Source organism: Neophocaena asiaeorientalis, unplaced genomic scaffold (genome assembly GCF_003031525.2).
Source record: "Neophocaena asiaeorientalis asiaeorientalis breed wild unplaced genomic scaffold, Neophocaena_asiaeorientalis_V1.1 scaffold429, whole genome shotgun sequence".
NCBI lineage: Eukaryota > Metazoa > Chordata > Mammalia > Artiodactyla > Phocoenidae > Neophocaena > Neophocaena asiaeorientalis.
In genome coordinates, this window is record NW_020173550.1 from 3,603,761 (window position 1) to 3,621,884 (window position 18,124).

The 18,124-nt window shown below is 43.8% G+C and overlaps 1 protein-coding gene across 3 annotated transcripts in view; it reads right to left on the reverse strand.

The window, feature by feature from the left end:
- Positions 1-4,571, reverse strand: part of ENTPD4 (ectonucleoside triphosphate diphosphohydrolase 4) — a 39,876-nt gene extending 35,305 nt beyond the window's left edge. For all 3 annotated transcript variants that reach the window (XM_024747711.1, XM_024747712.1, XM_024747710.1), the window contains exon 1: positions 4,354-4,571. The gene's annotated coding sequence lies outside the window, so the exon portion shown is untranslated. The remainder of the gene's footprint in view (positions 1-4,353) is intronic.
- Positions 4,572-18,124: the final 13,553 nt, after the last annotated feature.

Consider the following 18,124-nt stretch of genomic DNA (forward strand, 5'->3'; position numbering starts at 1 on the left):
GCTGTGGGAAAAATACATCAAAACAACTTGATTCGTTTGTTGTTTTAAGAAGAATGCACGGTAACACGTGTTGGCAAGGATGTGGAAAAAGAGGAACCTTGAGCATTGTTGGTGGGAATGTAAACTGGTGCAGCCACTAAGGAAAACATTATGGAGGTTCCTCAAAAAATTAAAAATGGATCTACCATATGATCCAGCAAGTCCATTTCTGGGTATTTTTCTGAAGAAAACAAAAACATTAATTTGAAGAGATATACGCACCCCTGTGTTCATAGCAGGATTATTTGCAACAGCCAAGATATGGAAGCAAGTAAAGTGCCCAAGAACAGATGGATAAAAAAATTGTGGTGTATGTATACAATGAAATATTACTCAGCCACAAAAAAAGAATGAAATCTTGCCATTTGTGACAACATGGATGGGCCTGGAGGGCATTATGCTAAGTGGAATAAGTTTGACAGAGAAAGACAAATACTATATGATTTCACTTATATGTGAAGTCTAAAAAACAAATGAGCAAACATAACAAAACAGAAACAGACCCAAACATACAGAGAACAAACTGGTGGTTGCCAGTGGGGTAGGAAATGGGAGGACAGAAACAGGTGAGAGAGATTAAGAGGTACAAAATTCCAGTTACAAAATGAATGAGTCACAGGGATGAAATTTACATAGGGAATATAGTCAATATTGTAATACCTTTGTATGGTGACAGATGGTAACTAGACTTATGGTGGTGATCTTTGTCGTAATGTACAGGATTATCGAATCCCTATGCTGTGCACCTGGAACTAACATAGTGTTGTAGGTCAATTATGCTTCAATTTTTTTAAAATAAGAGAAAAAAGAAGAATGCACGTAGTTGCATTTATGATCGACATTTTCTTAATATTTAAATTTTTATTTATTTATTTTAATAAATTTATTTATTTATTAATTTTTTGGCTGCGTTGGGTCTTCATTGCTGTGTGCGGGCTTTCTCTAGTTGCGGTGAGTGGGGGCTACTCTTTGTTGCGGTAGCTTCTCTTGTTGCGGAGCATGGGCTCTAGGCACGTGGGCTTCAGTAGCTGTGGCTCGCGGGCTCAGCAGTTGTGGCACAAGGGCTTAGATGCTCCGCGGCATATGCGATCTTGCCGGACCAGGGCTCGAACCCGTGTCTCCTGCATTGGCAGCGGATTCTTAACCACTGCGCCACCAGGGAAGTCTTTAAATTTTATTTTTCAATAGCAAGTCCTAACCAAACCTCTTCCCTACCTCTCACTGTTCATTTGTAAACTTCTGGTCCCCATTTTAAATGATCTTTTTCTGGTCATACTTTTCCCTGCATCTCCTCTGTAGTTTCCCAGATCTGCAACTCTGACTTCCCTCAAGTTTCAGTTCCACATCCTCAGCTTACCCAGTTACCACAAACTCATTTAGTCTAAGATTGTGCTCCCAAATCTTTTGACACAAACTAATACCACCTTCCAAATTCCCCAGGTCTAAGAGGAGTATCACCGTGGACTGGGGGTCACCTGATTCTTAACCTTGATTCCCAATTATCTGTGTGTTGCTACTCTATGTCATTCATCAGGTCCTGTCAATTCTTCCTCAAACAGTCCACACATCTAAAATGACCACAGCAGACATCCCTACCTCAGGATAGGTCTCTAGGCGGGTCACTAACCTTCTGCCTTCACCGTGAACACCGTTCTTTGGAAACATTTCTTTGTAAAACGTTACCTTCACAATACAACCAGCTCAAGAAAAAATCTAGAAACAATAAATGCTGGAAAGGGTGTGGAGAAAAGGAAACCCTCCTGCACTGTTGGTGGGAATGTAAATTGATACAGCCACTATGGAGAACAGTATGGAGGTTCCTTAAAAAACTAAAAATAGAACTACCATACGACCCAGCAATCCCACTACTGGGCATATACCCTGAGAAACCATAATTCAAAAAGAGTCATGTACCACAATGTTCATTGCAGCTCTAATTACAACAGCCCGGACATTGAAGCAACCTAGGTGTCCATCGACAGATGAATGGACAAAGAAGATGTGGCACATATATACAATGGAATATTACTCAGCCATAGAAAGCAACGAAATTGAGTTATTTGTAGTAAGGTGGATGGACCTAGAGTCTGCCATACAGAGTGAAGTCAGTCAGAAAGAGAAAAACAAATACCGTATGCTAATGCATATATATGGAAGCTAAAAAAAAAATGGTACTGATGAACCTAGTTGCAGGGCAGGAATAAAGTTGTAGACATAGAGGATGGACTTGAGGACACAGGGTGGGAGGTGGAAGCTGGGTCCAAGTGAGAGTAGCACTGACATATATACACTACGGAATGTAAAATAGATAGCTAGTGGGAATCAGCAGCACAGCACAGGGAGATCAGCTCAGTGCTTTGCATTGACCTAGGGGGGGATAGGGAGGATGGGAGGAAGGCTCTACAGGAAGGGGATATGGGGACATATGTATGCATATGTCTGATTCAACAAAAACTAACAGTATTGTGAATCAATTATACTCCAATAAAGATCTATTGGGACTTCCCTGGTGGCACAGTGGTTAAGAATCCGCCTGCCAACGCAGGGGACACGGGTTCAAGCCCTGGTTCGGAAAGATCCCACATGCCGCAGAGCAACTAAGCCTATGTACCACAACTACTGAGCCTGCGCTCTAGAGCACATGAGCCACAACTACTGAGCCCGTGTGCCGCAACTACTGAAGCCCACATGCCTAGAGCCCATGCTCCGCAACAAGAGAAGCCACTGCAATGAGAAGCCCACGCACCGCAACGAAGAGTAGCCTCCACTCGCCACAACTAGAGAAAACCCGTGGGCAGCAACGAAGACCCAACACAGCCAAAAAATTAGAAAAAAAAAAAGAACCTTCCAGAGCCTACAGGTCAACAACAGCGTCCCTGTGTGACATCTGAGACCTTCCATCCGTCAAACAGTCCCATCTTATTTTACTAAACTGTCCTCTGCTCAGCCCTAGATAACATCTCTCTGCTCTAGTGAGGTGGGTCTCTCCTCTCCCACACAAGCAGTCCTCCTTCTTGCCTTGGGCCATTACTTAAGTCACTTCCTACTAAGTAATATGTCCTGTTCACAATATTACACTTCTTTCAAGGCACAGGTCAATATTCTTTGCCAAGATTTAACCAGTTATATTCCCCAATGTTTCTCCCCACTCTGAATCTTCTCTTTATTCATGTGTAGTTGATTTAAAATAAACATGCTGAATAAATATGTAGAGAATATAAATACCTAGATAACTTTCATTTTGTTTCTTCTTTCTAGACTATATACCTAAGGGTTGACATCATGCATTCCTATTAGGCCTGGAAGGATGTAAACCACAGATTCAATATGCAACAAATAAATCAATGTTAAGGTTAACAATGGAATAAACAAACTACTTACACAAATTAATACTCTATTTTATAATTCTGCTAATGTGTCAAACAGAATGAACAGACCTGATACAAAGACACAATAACATCAAATATAACATAATACAAAGAATATAATTCTTTTAGGCCTCTCGAAGGCTGGAAAATTATTTTCATTACACAAAGCAGTACACAGTAAAGGCTGTAATGTGAAATTAAACTAGGGATCTGAGTCTCTAATTTAGAATTCTTTAATAACCTAGTTTATCTTTCAGCATGGAAGCATCTCTTTTCTTTCCTAAACAGTCTACACCAGCGTTCGTCTCACTGGGGTCTGAAAAACCCTGCGGTTCTGAGTCAAATTCCAGAGGAATGAGCGAACTGTCCCTTTAAGAGGTGTCACGCATTACTCGAGTTTGTGAAACACTGCTCTTACCATCACTTTATTGCCCAACTAGCTCTATTTTTCCAAAGGAGCTAATCAGATTTAGATTTTAGAGAAACCTAAAGCATGAAACTTGGTAAAAGCAGAGTAAAGGAAAAACGATGCTGACTTGTAAATGTCATGACAAGGTGGCAGGTAAGACCCGCAGGGTCCTCGGTGCAGCATCCTTCTCCCCGGCCAGGTCCCTCCCCATGCGGCCCAGACCCGCGCCCACTACGTGTCAGAGGGGAAATCCAGCGCGGTCACCGGAGCGGGCGCCGACAGCACGACTGCCAGCTTTCTCCCGCCAGGGGCTGGGGGACAGCACCTGCCGCCCGGAGTCACGGGTGCTGACGGCTGGCGCCCGGATGTGGTCGCGCGACCCGGGCGGCGGGGAGGCAACGGTGCGGGAAGGGCCCCCGGGGCAGAGTGGCTCGTCCGCGGCCTCGCTGCCCCGTCGGGCCCCGTCGGGCCCCGCTCCAACCGTCCCCGCTTCGGCCGCCCACCGTCCCCTCGTCCGCGCCGGAAAGGCCGCCTCACCTGCTCGGCAGCGTCCGACTCGGCGGTCGGGGTTCCCGGGAGCGGGGACCCGCGAGCGGAGCGCATCACGGCCACCGCGGCGAGGCGGCGCCGGCAATGCAGTCGCGGCTTCCCGGCAGCAGCTTCCCAGTAGCTCCGCTCCTTTCCCGCAGCCGTACCGCCAAAACACCACCCCGTAGCCACCCGCGTCGCGTCACCGGGAGCGGCGGGAGCGCGCACGCCGCGGGGCGGGGCCTGCGCCGCCGTGACTGGCATCCGAGCGCAGCGCTGTTCCGCGGAACCACGCGGGTGCAGCTGAGCTCAGGGAATGCTGAAAGTGAAAGTGGCATCACGGAACTAACCAGTACTGTGGCTTGGTTACCGCCGATCCTACAGCGAGGCGCAAAGTGCTTATGACACCAAAGGTCATTTTGTTTTAAATTAATTAATTTCTGGCTGTGTTGGGTCTTCGTTTCTGTGCGAGGGCTTTCTCTAGCTGCGGCGAGCGGGGGCCACTCTTCATCGCGGTGCGCGGGCCTCTCACTATCGCGGCCTCTTTTGTTGCGGAGCACAGGCTCCAGACGCGCAGGCTCAGTAGTTGTGGCTCACGGGCCTAGTTGCTCCGCGGCATGTGGGGTATTCCCAGACCAGGGCTCGAACCCGTGCCCCCTGCATTGGCAGGCAGATTCTCAACCACTGCGCCACCAGGGAAGCCCCGCTGTTGTTTTATTTGTGTTCTTTAGTATTATGAAAAACAACACTTGAAAACTTAAGGACTAGGCATTTTTGCTCGACTCGACATTTCGTTTTGCAACTTTGCCAGTAGCTATCCCGATTTTATAAGCGGGGAAACGAAGCTCAAACTCATTCAGTGACTCTCTTAAGGTCCACATAATTAGTAAAAGCCAGGATTTCATCCTTACCAAAAGTTGCATGTTTCAGAGCCTACTCTGGGTTAGAGCACCTCCAACACAGGCAATGGTTATGAGAAGAAATAGTGAGGTGAACAGCACTAGTTCCAGAGAGTAACCCCAAGACCTGGACTTAGCTTAAGGCCCCACTCTAGCTTGACAAAAAAAAGTGCCTTGAAGTCACAGAGCTGGAAGAGACCTTGAGAAACACAGCTTTTTATCCTTTTTTCTTTTCTTTTCTTTTCTTTTTCTAAACAGGTGAATACACTGCTTCCCAGAGATAGAAAGTAACCAGCCAGCCTAGCCAGTTTAAAATATTTTTAAAAATGAGAGTCCTGGAAACGTCTACTCCATTACTTGTGTCAAGTAAAGCAAGCTTGGACAAAACTAGTAGTCATAAATTTTAAGCAGAATCCTTGGTCCAGCACCAGCTTGGGTTAAATCTCCTTGTGGTAGCATTTCGTCCTTGGATTCAGATACTGTTCATGGAAGAAGGCTAGCAGTGACCAAGGAGTCTTGTGCTTTAGAAGTAAATACTGTCTTTTAACTATTGCTCCATATCAGAATCATAAAGCCACAGAAAGTTCGAACAAAGAGACCATAGTTACTATCTAGACCAAACCATCTCCTTTTACTGTTAAGGAACCTGGATCCCAGAGAGACTGAATGTCTTGCCCAAATGCCCTAGAGGCAGAAGGGGAAGCAGAACCTCTGGTTCTGACTCCTACTTGAGTGCCCTTTTATGGCAATCTGTTGCTATTTTTAAAAAATGACCAGTTTGGATAGCTTACACATTAGAAAGCTCTGTGACTTATACCTAAGGTTAGCTTTGAGAAGCTGAAGTAGTTGGCCACCGACATGCTATGATTTTAGGGCCAGGACCCCTCAAAATTACGTGTGTTTCAAAGTCCTTACCATCTGTGTTACTGGTTCATATTATGGTAGTCTCTCTCTCAAGGAGGCCTCTACCAAAATGCCACACTAGAAGTTTCACACCATCGGTATTTCCTGATAATCGTATACAACAATTTTCTGACAAGAGCTAGGAAAAAAAGTATAAAGTATGAAAACATGGAATATGCTGCATTAGTTTCCTAGAACTGCCATAACAAATTACCCCAAACTGGGTGGTTTAAATCAACAGAAATTTATTCTTTCATAGTATAGGAGGCTCGAAGTCTGAAATCAAGGTGTTGGCAGGCCCATGCTCTCTCCGAAGAGTCTAGGAGATGATCCTTCCTTGCCTGTCAGTTTCTGGTTGTTGCCGGCAATCTTTGGCATTTCTTGGTTTGTAGATGCATCACTCCAATCTCTGCCTTTGTTGTCATGTGATGTTCTTCTGTGTGTCTCTCTGTCCAAATTCACCTCTTCTTAAAAGGACAGCAGCATATTGGATTTAGCCACACCCTCTCCCCTCCCAACCAATACAATATGATTTCTTCTTAACATGATTATATCTATAAAGACCCTGTTTCCTAATAAGGTCACATTCACAGGTTCTGGGTGGACATGAATTTTGGGGGCACACTGTTCAACCCAGTACATGAGAGGACCAGCCCGGTTTTGGTCATCAGGGAAGGCTTCTCTGAGGAAGTGATGTTAGAGGTCACACCCGCAAGATGAATAGGAATTAACCAGAAGATGGATGAAGTCTGGGCCTATATGAAGGAGTAGCGCTTCAGGCAGTGGAAACAGCAAAGAGGCTCTGAAGTGGGTAGAAGCACAGCTGTCAGAGTGAGCCATCAACTTATTCTCCCTTATTAACAGGAGAAATAAAAAAACTAAGCTAATAGGAGACAACACGTACTGCGTACTTTATGACAGGCACAGTTCTAAGAGCATTAAAAAACATTTCAAATAGAATGGTAATGAAAATATGTCAAAATTCATGGAATGCAGCCAAAGCGGTACTTACTGAGAAATTTATAGCTTTAAAAGCTTATTTTTGTAAAGAAATAAAAGTTTGAAATCAAAGTTTCCACCTTAAGAAGTTAGGATAAGAAAAGAAAGTTAAAACCAGAGCAAATAGAAGGAAGGAAGTAATTTTTAAAAATAAGTTGGACAAAATTAACAAAACCACAAGTTGGTTCTTTGAAAATATTAATAAAATTGATCAATTCGTAGGGAGATTGATCAGGAAAAAAGAAAGAAAACACAAATAATCAAAATCAAGACTAAAGGAAGAACATCCTTACAGATCCTACAAAAATTAAAAAAAATAATAAGAAAACGTAATGAACAACTGTATGCCGTTTCAACAATTTAGATGAAATGGAAAAATTCTTGGAAAAATACAATTTCCCAAAATTGACAGAAGGAAAAATCATCTGAATGGCCCTATATCTTTTATGGTCCCCAGAAGAAAATTCCAGGCCCAGATGGTTTCACCAGTAAATTTTATCAGCTGTTTAAGAAAGAAATCATACCGATCTTATGTAAACTCTTTCAAAGAAATAGAGAAGGAGAGAATATTTCCTAACTCACGAGGTCAGAATAATCCTGATTCCAAGAGATAAAAAAGAAAGAAAATTACATACACATCAATATCCTTTATGAACATAAACACAAAAATTCTAACAAAACATTGGCAATTAAAATCCAGCAATATCTATCTAAAGAGAGTAAGATAGCTTAACCAAATGAGATTTTTTTCAAGAAATGCAAGGTTGGTTCAACATTTTAAAATAATCCCTATTATTCACTACATAAACAGAATAAAGGAGACAATTCATATGATCTCAATCAGTGTAGAAAAAAACATTTGACAAAGTTCAACACTCATTCATGATTTAAACCAAAAAGCTTTCATCAGCTATAAAGGGAATGATCTTCCTTAGTTTGTTAGCATATTTACAAAAGAACTACAGCTAACATGGTTGCAAGGTCAAAGTATGTTATTGCAAGTCTGTGTTTTGAAAGTATTAAATCATTAGAGAAATGCAGATCAAAACTACAATGAGGTATCACCTCACACCAGTCAGAATGGCCATCATCAAAAAATCTACAAACAACAAATGCTGGAGAGGGTGTGGAGAAAAGGGAACCCTCTTGCACTGTTGGTGGGAAGGTAAATTGATACAGCCACTGTGGAGAACAGTATGGAGGTTCCTTAAAAAACTAAACATAGAACTGCCATATGACCCAGCAATCCCACTACTGGGCATATACCCTGAGAAATTAAATCAGAGTTTCAAAAAGGGATGTGATGTCTGGACTGCAGAAGCCATCCTGTAACCATGAGGCAACAGTGATGCAGATAAGAAGCAGATAAGAAGCCAATACTAAATATGTTGAAATAGAAAGAGAGAGTTGCCTAGGTCCATCATGGCATCACTAAATCACTAAAATAATACTAGCCACTGATGTACATCTTACTCCTTGTTATGAGAGGAGAACAAGGCCTTTGTTCCATTACTTGCCATTAGGTCTCAGAGGCAACATGACTTGTTCAAGTTCCTAAAACTGGAAGGGATGCAGGATGATTGAATGTGAAGCTAACTAAACTGGAAGGTGGAAACCTGGATCCCAGTCCCTGCTGTGCTGTTAATTGACTGCATAAGCTTAGAAAAATTTAGTTTACCTCACTGGTTCTCACCATCCATATGTAACTTTTAAAAGGGAGTGGAGAGGTGGCTAGGTTGACCTCTGAGGTCTGAAATCCATGATTTCTAAGAGACAAAAGAGACCAGAAACAAGGTCCTCCCTTCCTCCTTCCCCTCTCTCCCTCCTTCTCCACCTCTGCTTCCTCATTATGAAATCTAATATAAGACAGAAGAGCTCTTTCCTTTTTAAGTTGAACTCCAGATTCTTTTAAAACTGTGCATGTGGGAATCTTAATGAATGGATTAGGGCCAGTGAAAACCATCAGTATTTAGAACCCAAACAGCGTTTCCTTTAGTTACCTTTCTGGAAAAACCTCCAACATGGCCATAGCTTGGCATTCTGTTGGCTTTGCTCTCCAAATGTTTTAACCCATCATTCCAGGGAGACTAAATTGGCAAACGGGCCCTCCTGGCAGTCTGTAAGTGTTGGGAGGAGGTGACTGTGGGGCACTGGATGTCATGGAAACAAAGGAATCAGGTGACCCTTGGAAACAATGAGTCCTATTGCCCTCCTCCGTTCCTGTTTGCCTTCCAATGCACGCGTGCACAGACTGGTTTTTGAGCGACTTGGCTAATAATCCTATATATTTATACAGCATTTGTCTTCAAGAAGACCATAGCACTTTACAGACATGACCTCATTTATGAGCCCAGCCTTCCTAAGGCAGGGAATGGGCCAGGAGAATTCTTATTTTATGGAGTTTTGTTGCAGAGTGAAAGCACTTGAGATTCAGAAAGAGAAAGGGACTTGGTCAAAGCAGCATCAAAATTCACAGGGTTTCCTTCAAACTTTTCTCATCACAGCATGTGTGCAACTGTACCATAAAGGGGTCTAGTGGGATGTGGATCATTACACACACATAAACATACACACACACAAAATAGGGAGTGGACATGGTTGCTTTTGCTGCCTACAACCATCCTTCTCTTTTCGGTAACAGTACCTTGAATTTCTGAAGCAGTATGCCTGTCTCGCACTCAGTCCATTTGGGTCAGGACATATGACCCTGGCCTGGTTATGCAGAGTAATTTCATTCCCTGACCCTGTGATTGGCACATGAGTCCTGCTGTTCTGATCAGATATAAGCTACATTCTTCAATATCAGCTTCATCGGCGAAAAGATGATATTTTGATTTTTGTACAGTTTTTGTTTCATTTCTCAAATCGTTCAGACTTGGGCAGGAAGCAGCAGGTTATTTATTGGCTCCCTTGAATCTCAACATTTCTGTGTTCCTTCCTCACCCCAGCTAACATATCATTCTCCTTCCCAGCATCCTTTGTTAATTCCTCATCCCCTCTAGGTTACAGTTGAAATTCCTAGCAAATCAACTCTGGGAATCAGTGGGGTGATTAGATTTTTATTGACAGGTTGGTCTAATACCCATCTCCTTAGCATGACACCCCAAGGCTGTCAGCTTTTTAAGCCTCATGTCATATATTCCCTGTGTTCTAACATGCTTAACTACTTGCTTGCTCCTAAATTGTTCCCTATTTTCATGCCTCCGGGTCTTTACACACATTTCCTATGGCTGGAATACTTTCTTCTTCTTTGACTGCCTGGAAAAACCCCTCCTACTCATCCTTCAATTTGCCCCCTTGAAAATGTGTGTTGTCATGTGACCTCCCCAGGCAAGAAAGTCTTTCTCCTTTATCGCTCAGCACCGCTGTTTCGTGTAACTGTTGTTGGTCTTTGCTGCCATGTTATTCCTCTGTGCGTTCCTAGCCTGGAGCAAACATGAATTCAATTCAAAAACACATGCTGTGTGCCCACATGTGTCTCTTCCGTTCCCTGCAGAACTGAGAAGGTTCTAGCTACCTCATCTTCGGTAGAAAGAAATAGATTTCACCCCCTTCCTACTGCAGTGGACTTTTGCGCTAGCTCCAAATTCATCCCTGTTTGAAATCCATGCTGTATTTTTTAGGGGAGGTGCTCCGTAATGTCTACTGGAACCGAATTGAAGATTTCATCTTGTCAAGTCAGGCTAAGCTTCATCTGCCAGAAACGTTGGAATTCCTGTTTTGTTATCCAACTCACTCATTGTACTTCTTAGCTTTTTTTTTTCCCCTTCATTCCCGACACCTCCCTAAGGAATGTCTTTTTAAATATTATTTTAATTAATTAATTTACTTATTTATTTGGCCGTGCTGCACAGCTTTTGGGCTCTTAGTTTCCCCAAACAGGGATCAAACCCAGGCCCCCTGCAGTGGAAGTGCGGAGTCCTAACCACTGGACCGCCAGGGAAGTCCCTATCCTTCTTAGCACTGAATAATACTTATTTGCCTAGACACATCCCGTCTCCCATATCCTCTCCCATTAACCTGTGATCTCTTTGAAGACAGGGACTGTCTTAGTACAGAGCGAGGCACTCAGGAGGTGCTCAAAACATGTTTGCTCAGTAATTAGTGAATGAATGAATGATATTACTTTCCTTCTTGATCAAAGGGAGACATGGATGAAGATAGATAGAGCTTGGCCAAAGAGGTCTCTTCTCTGCTTACCACCTTTCAAATTCACTGAAGAGAGGGGGCAGAAAAGGGAGAAAAAGCAGTGGGTGATCCAGAGATGAGCTTTATCTTTCCTTACAATATTCTGATCCTACTTGCCTTGTGTGCCTAGCAGGAAGTTCTGGAGGGTTTCTGGACTTGGATGGTGAATTTTCCACTTGTATGATGCAGGTTGAGCCCTAGTTTTACATTTTCTCATCATTTTAGTTGGAATTGGGGATGAGCAGTCAGATGTGTAATTTCAGCCCGGCATCCTTCTGCGGGATGCCTCCTCTGACCCCCGTTTACAATGGCAAGCTGTCCCCCTTGGACTCCACACCCTCTACACACATCCCCTGCTTTACTTTTTCTCTGTAGCTCATATCTATCTGACGTACTACAGATTTTCTGATTTTGTTAGTTTACTCTTTGTCTCCCTATATCAGTCAGGAGGTAGAAAGAATATAAGCTATTTAAAGGAAAAATTTAACATAAAGAGCTGTTATCTAGTAGAAGGTGGTTAATGACTAAAAGGTGTAAAAGAAGAGGTTTCATGAAGGGATGCAGAAGAAGCAGGTGCAGAAAAGCAGCTACTACCTCTGGGCTGGGGCAGGGAGTGGACAGGAAGGAACTGAGGACCCAGGGGGACATCCCCCAGCCCCCTTTCTGTCCCCATCCCAAGGCTGTGGTTCAGAACTTTTCCAGTAGGGTGTGGCTACCTAGGACTGCTACATAATACGCAGACTCAGGGCAAAACGAAAATACAAGGCTCTTTGTTCCAAAGTTATTAAGAATTTCAACACATTGGCAGCAGAACATGAAGTCAATCAAATGCAGGGCTTTCCTGAGTGCCAGGGCCCACGGCTGACTGCGGAATTGTGCAGCTCTGTGGCTACTGCAGGAATGCATAGCCTACTGGTGGCAAAGAAATTTGCCGGAAGGTATGGGCTGGCCTGGATCTGTGGAAGCCGGCTGCTGTGGCCTGAGGGTGTGGACTGGCCTGGGCCCCGCTGCTGTGCAGAAATGGGCTGGTGGAGTGGGGAGAGCGTGGCTTAAGGAGAGAGCCAGGTCTCGATAGTTCACCGATTTTTCAGTGTTATAGAAACCATAGCTTCATACCCTTGTCACAAAGATATATTTTCAAGTTAGAACAATACCACATTCTATTTACTCATGTGTTATCTGGATTTATAATCTTGAACATCTCTAAACAGTACATGTACTCTTACCCCCAGTCCTACAAATGTCTATGGCGATTCCGGAGGGGAGAAAAGAGAAGGACCAGCCCCCTGGAAAGGGCGACACGAGATAAGATTGAAGATGCAAAAGAGACAAATTAGTTTGAGGCGGAGGAAAGACTTTTTTTTTTAAACTTTTTAATTTTATTTAATTTAGTTTTTTATACAGCAGGTTGTTATTAATTATCTATTTTATACATATCAGTGTATATATGTCAATCCCAATCTCCCAATTCATCCCACCACCACCCCCCTCCGCCGCTTTCCCCCCTTGGTGTCCATACATTTGTTCTCTACATCTGTGTCTCTATTTCTGCCCCGCAAACCGGTTCATCTGTACCAGTTTTCTAGATTCCACGTATATGCGTTAATATACGATATCTGTTAATTGTGGAAAAGTAGACATAAACATAAAATTTACCATCTTAACCATTTTGAGGTGTATAGTTCAAACGTGCTAAATGTCTTCACATTGTTGTACCATCAATCTCCAGAACTTTTTCTTTTTGCAAAACTGAAGCTTTGTACCCATCGCCCATTTCCCCTCCCCTCAGCCTCCTTCAGCCAGCCTTCTACTTTCTGTTTCTGTGAATGTGACCACTCTAAACACCACCTATAAGTGGAATCATACAGTATTTTATCTTTTGTGACTGGCTTTTTTTCACTTAGCATAGTGTCTTCAAGGTTCATCCATATTGTAGCATGTGTCACAATTTCCTTCCTTTTTAAGGCTGAACAATATTCTCTGTTTGTACATACCACATTTTGTTTATGCATTCATCTGCTGATGGATACTTGGGTTGCTTCCATGTTTTAGCTACCGGGAATAATGCTGCAATGGGCCTAAGTGTACAGATATCTCTTTGAGGCTCTGCTTTCAGTTCTGTGGGGTATATGCTCAGAAGTCGGATTGTTGCATCATACAGTAGCTCTATTTTTAACGTTTTGAGGAACCACCACACTGGTTTTTTATAAGGGCGGCACCATTTCGCATTCCCGTCAACGATGCACAAAGGTTCCATTTTCTCCAAATCTTCAACAACACTTGTTATTTTCTGGGTTTTTGGTTTTGTTTTGATAGTAGCCATCTTGATGGGTGTGTGGTGGTATGTCCCTGTGGTTTTGAAAACTCCTCTTGTTTTGGAATAGAAGGGAAGGAGGGCAGGATGAGTGAAGAGGCAGAGCTAATGTGGAGGAAATCCGAGGGACGCTGAGGTAGCTCATAGCTGATCTCCATTTGGTCCACCATTTTGGTGGCGAGAGAGAGAGGAAGGTGTGGACTAGGTAAAGGCTGGTGGGGACTGGCCAGGGTTAAAATAGGAGCCAGCGGCGGGGATGAGACAGGTGAGTCAGCTGGCGATGATTATAAAGGTAAAGTGAGCAGTTGTGGGGTTCCATCTGAGGTCAGGAGGCTTGAATACATAATGGGCCCAATCCCAGTTCTGTGACTGTCTCCAGCAGTCCAGAAGAAGCGAAGGTGCAAACAGACTTGGTGGGGCTGCCTGGACTGGTGGCTGAAAATCCCCTTCTTGTTTGTGATGGGCGGGCGTGGGCTGGCAGAGAGGTGGAGCTGGAGACACAGCCATGCTTGCCTTGGGTGTTTGGTGTGGAAATGGCTATTGGAGTTGGAAGAATAAAGAGATTGTGAGATGAGGGTGTTAGAAGTGCCAGTGAGAACCACGCTTCCTTGTCTTGTGATCAGGGATCTAGGGAAAAGAAAAACAAAGCCTGGGTAGAGCGCCTTCCACAGAAAGCCAGGTTTCCTTATGTAAGACATTGGGAAGAGTTTGTTTAAGGAGACGTTCAGGGACTTCCCTGGTGGCGCAGTGGTTAAGAATCCGCCTGCCAGTGTAGGGGATGCGGGTTCGAGCCCTGGTCCAGGAAGATCCCACATGCCCAACTAAGCCCGTGCGCCACCACTACTGAGCCTGCGCTCTAGAGCCCGAGAGCCACAGCTGCTGAGCCCACATGCCACAACTCCTGAAGCCCACGCGCTTAGAGCCCGTGCTCCAAAGCGAGAGAAGCCACCGCAGTGAGAAGCCCACGCACCTCAACGGAGAGTAGCCCCGCTCGCTGCAACTAGAGAAAGCCCGTGTGCAACAACGAAGACCCAACGTAGCCAAAAATAAATAAATAAAATAAATAAATTTATTTAAAAAAAAAAAAAAAGTTCAGCAACACAGGGAAATATAGTGGAATGCAGGCTCCCCAGAGCAAGGATGATCAAAGTGTGATGCCAGGACCAACAACATCAGCTACATCTGGAATCTTGGGAGAAATGCAAGTTCTCTGTCCCACCCAGGCCCACTGCATCAGAAACTCTGGGGCTGAGGCCCAGTAATCTGTGTTTTAATAAGCCCTCCATGTGATTTCGATACATGCTCAAGTTTGCATCCTATATCCCAAGATATAGTATAATATCCTAGTAGAGGGTCAGACAGGGTAAAGTGAAGAAGAGGAGTAGAACGGAAGTGCATTCAAACTGAGAGCTTGAGAGGAGGAAACAGAAGTCAGGGACATCAGGTGGGCAGCAACCACAGCCCGTAGAGCCACAAAGCCCAGGAGGTTGGGAGATTGGTTGGAGGTGGCACGGTGGGGAGGCCAGAGAAGGCTGTTTTATTGGTTGGATTTGGAAGAATGAGTAGAATTAGTCAGACACAAGATTCCAATGGCAGTGATAATCCACAGGTGAGAAGGCTCAACCAGGATTTCCAAGTCCTGGACCACTTACGGGTTATGAGACCTTGGACAAGTCATTCACTTGCTTAAGCTCCTCTTTTCTCAAAGGCAAAATGGAGATCATATTCCCACTTAATTTGAGTCGTTGTGAGGATTAAATGAAATAATCCAGATGAAGGGGTAAGCACGGGCCTGGCATGTAATAAGAGTTGATAGAAGTCAGCTGTTAATGCTTTGTAAAGGAACTTCTTGTTTGGTAGGAGAAGGTAAATCGAGAGAGAAATGAGATCTCTATAAATGCCTCTCCTAGCCACACCCTACCCTACACACACATGTTGGACAATTAATGTTCATTGATAATTAGTCTCCCCTTCACTGTTGTTACGTGCTCGGTAGTTGTTCAGTCGTCATAATTTTCTTCATATTGGTACCATCATAAAAGTGTCTTTGGATAGGAAACTAGTGGTCGGGGCTGTGCCTTCTTAGGACTTAGCTTGCTCGGCCTAGAGTCCGGCACAGCTCCCACGGCTGCAGCCTTTAGGAGGCGCTTTAGAAATTAACAAGCCCTGACTTTCCTCGTTCACACAGGGAAACCGAGGCAGGCCCAGGGGATGTGGCTTGCCCGACACAGATGGTGGCATAAAAATGATGAGTAGTGCGGCATCTGCTTCCCCAGTTAACCTTTCAGAGGCTGGGGAGACAGGTAGAGACAGGTGTCGCCAACCCTCAGGGCCCAGCCTAGTGCAGTGAAAATTTCCCAGATACACAGAGGGTGTCAGGTCAGGCTCAAATGTGGCCCCCCGGGAACCAACCTCACTGTAAGGGACCTGTGTGTACAGCTGGATTCCTGCTCCCCTGCTGGGGAAGAGCCTGGCCTCCTGACCTGCCAGGCTGTTGCTTGTTATGTTTCTAAACAGTATATTCCAACCCTGCTTCCTCAACAAGGAGCCTGCTGCAATTCTTACTCTGCTTCGGGACTTAGGTCTAGAGGTTTATGTTTCTTCCTGGCCTATCCTTTAATATAATGATCATAATTGAAGACATAATTTAAGAAGGTTAAGGAGAATATTTACCACACCCTACCATTGCTTCATTTTTGGGTACACCTCCTTCCGTGTGTATAGATCATTTTACATTTTTGCAGTCATGGCACACCTCGGTCCATAAGAGCAGTGAGTGTACATCTACTGTGGCTCCCATTAATTACTTGGTGCTTGGTACACGTAGCATGTGGTCGATAAAGGATTATTGAATGAACACCATTCTATGATATGCTGCTTCCATTTAGCATAATAAGAATATTTCCCTATTTTCCATAGTATGAATCGTTGTAATTTTTAATGGTTGCCTAATAGCACGGAATAGTAATGTATTCAAGGTTTCCTTCCATTAGAATTTTGACTCTTTGCTTTGTCGTTGTTGTTTTTACTGTTACAATTGTATTGTAAAAAATTTCATGCATATTTTATTGAACTCCTTTGGAATTCGTTTCAAATAAAAAATTCCCAAGAAGAGTATGATTGCATTACGGAGGTTTGGATAACTTCATGATTCAATGAGTAATTTCTTAAGGGGACCATGCTTCCTGGTAGAGACAATCCATTTGTGCCCTCTCAACAGTGTGTACTCATGTATCTATTTCCAGAGTGTGTCCTAGTCAATGATGAGAGGCACGGAAGCTATCCCCAAGAGCCCCTTAATTCAGAGCTCTGCTGAGGAGTCTGAAGACATTCATCGGAGGCTCACTTGGTGGGACAGAGTAGATCTTTCGGTTTCTGAGTAATAAAATAGATTATTAATAGACATGGTGCTTTTCCCACAGGTCCTGAAACAAAAGTCTCTAAAGGCAACACAGCTCCGGGTGGCCCTTGCTTTGACGCGGAGTGAGACTTTGAGATCTCAAAACCCAAAAAAGGCCTGTATGAGCTTTTCTTTCTCCTCTAACAAGTCCCCATAAATTTAGTGGCTTGAAACACTGCAAATTATCTTACAGCTCTGCAGAAGTCTGACATGGTCCTTGCTGGGCTAAAATCCACAGGGCTGCCTCCTTGTCTGGAGACTCTACGGGAAAATCCTTTTCCTCGCCTTTGCCATCTTCTACAGGTTGCCCACATTCCTTGGTTCGGGCATGGCCTCCTTTCTCCATCTCTAAAGCCAGCAACGTCACATCTCTCCCAGGTCCTTCTCCCGTTGTCATCTCTCTCTCTCTGACTGTAGGCTGGAAAGGTTCTCTGCTTTTTATTTTTCTTTTAAGAGTTGATAGTGATTTTATTCTGCTACAACCACTTTCTGTAAATTTGACTCTTATCCCCATTGTGACACTTATGTCACTGGCAAAATTATTTCCAGGTTATCATTCTGCTTTTAAAGAGCTAATGTGATTAGATTGGGCCTGCCTGGATAATCCAGGAGAATCGCCCCAATCCCAAGGTCCTTAACCTTAATCACATCTGTAAAGTCTCTTTGGCCATGCAAGGATGAAAGGTAACGTATTCACAGGTTTTGGGGATTAGGAGGTGGACATTTTGGGAGGGAGGGATGATTCTGCTGACCACGAGATCTAAAATAGACATATATTTTAAAATTAAAAATATATGCATTCACAGAACATATTCGTTATTCTGAGTATGAATTCAGAATACATACACATTACATATGCTCATATACATTATTCATTCACTCGTATAATGAATGATTAAATTGGGTGAATCAAGTACAAAAGTATGAGCTCGGAGAACTCTTCATCACCCAGCGGTACTCAGAGAAAATCCTCTGGGATGCCTCTCCCTCACCTCCGACACCAAGGTTAAGCCCGCATCTCTGGACCACTGAAACCGCCAGTCTCCCTTCCTGTCCAGATCCAGGCTCTGCACAACT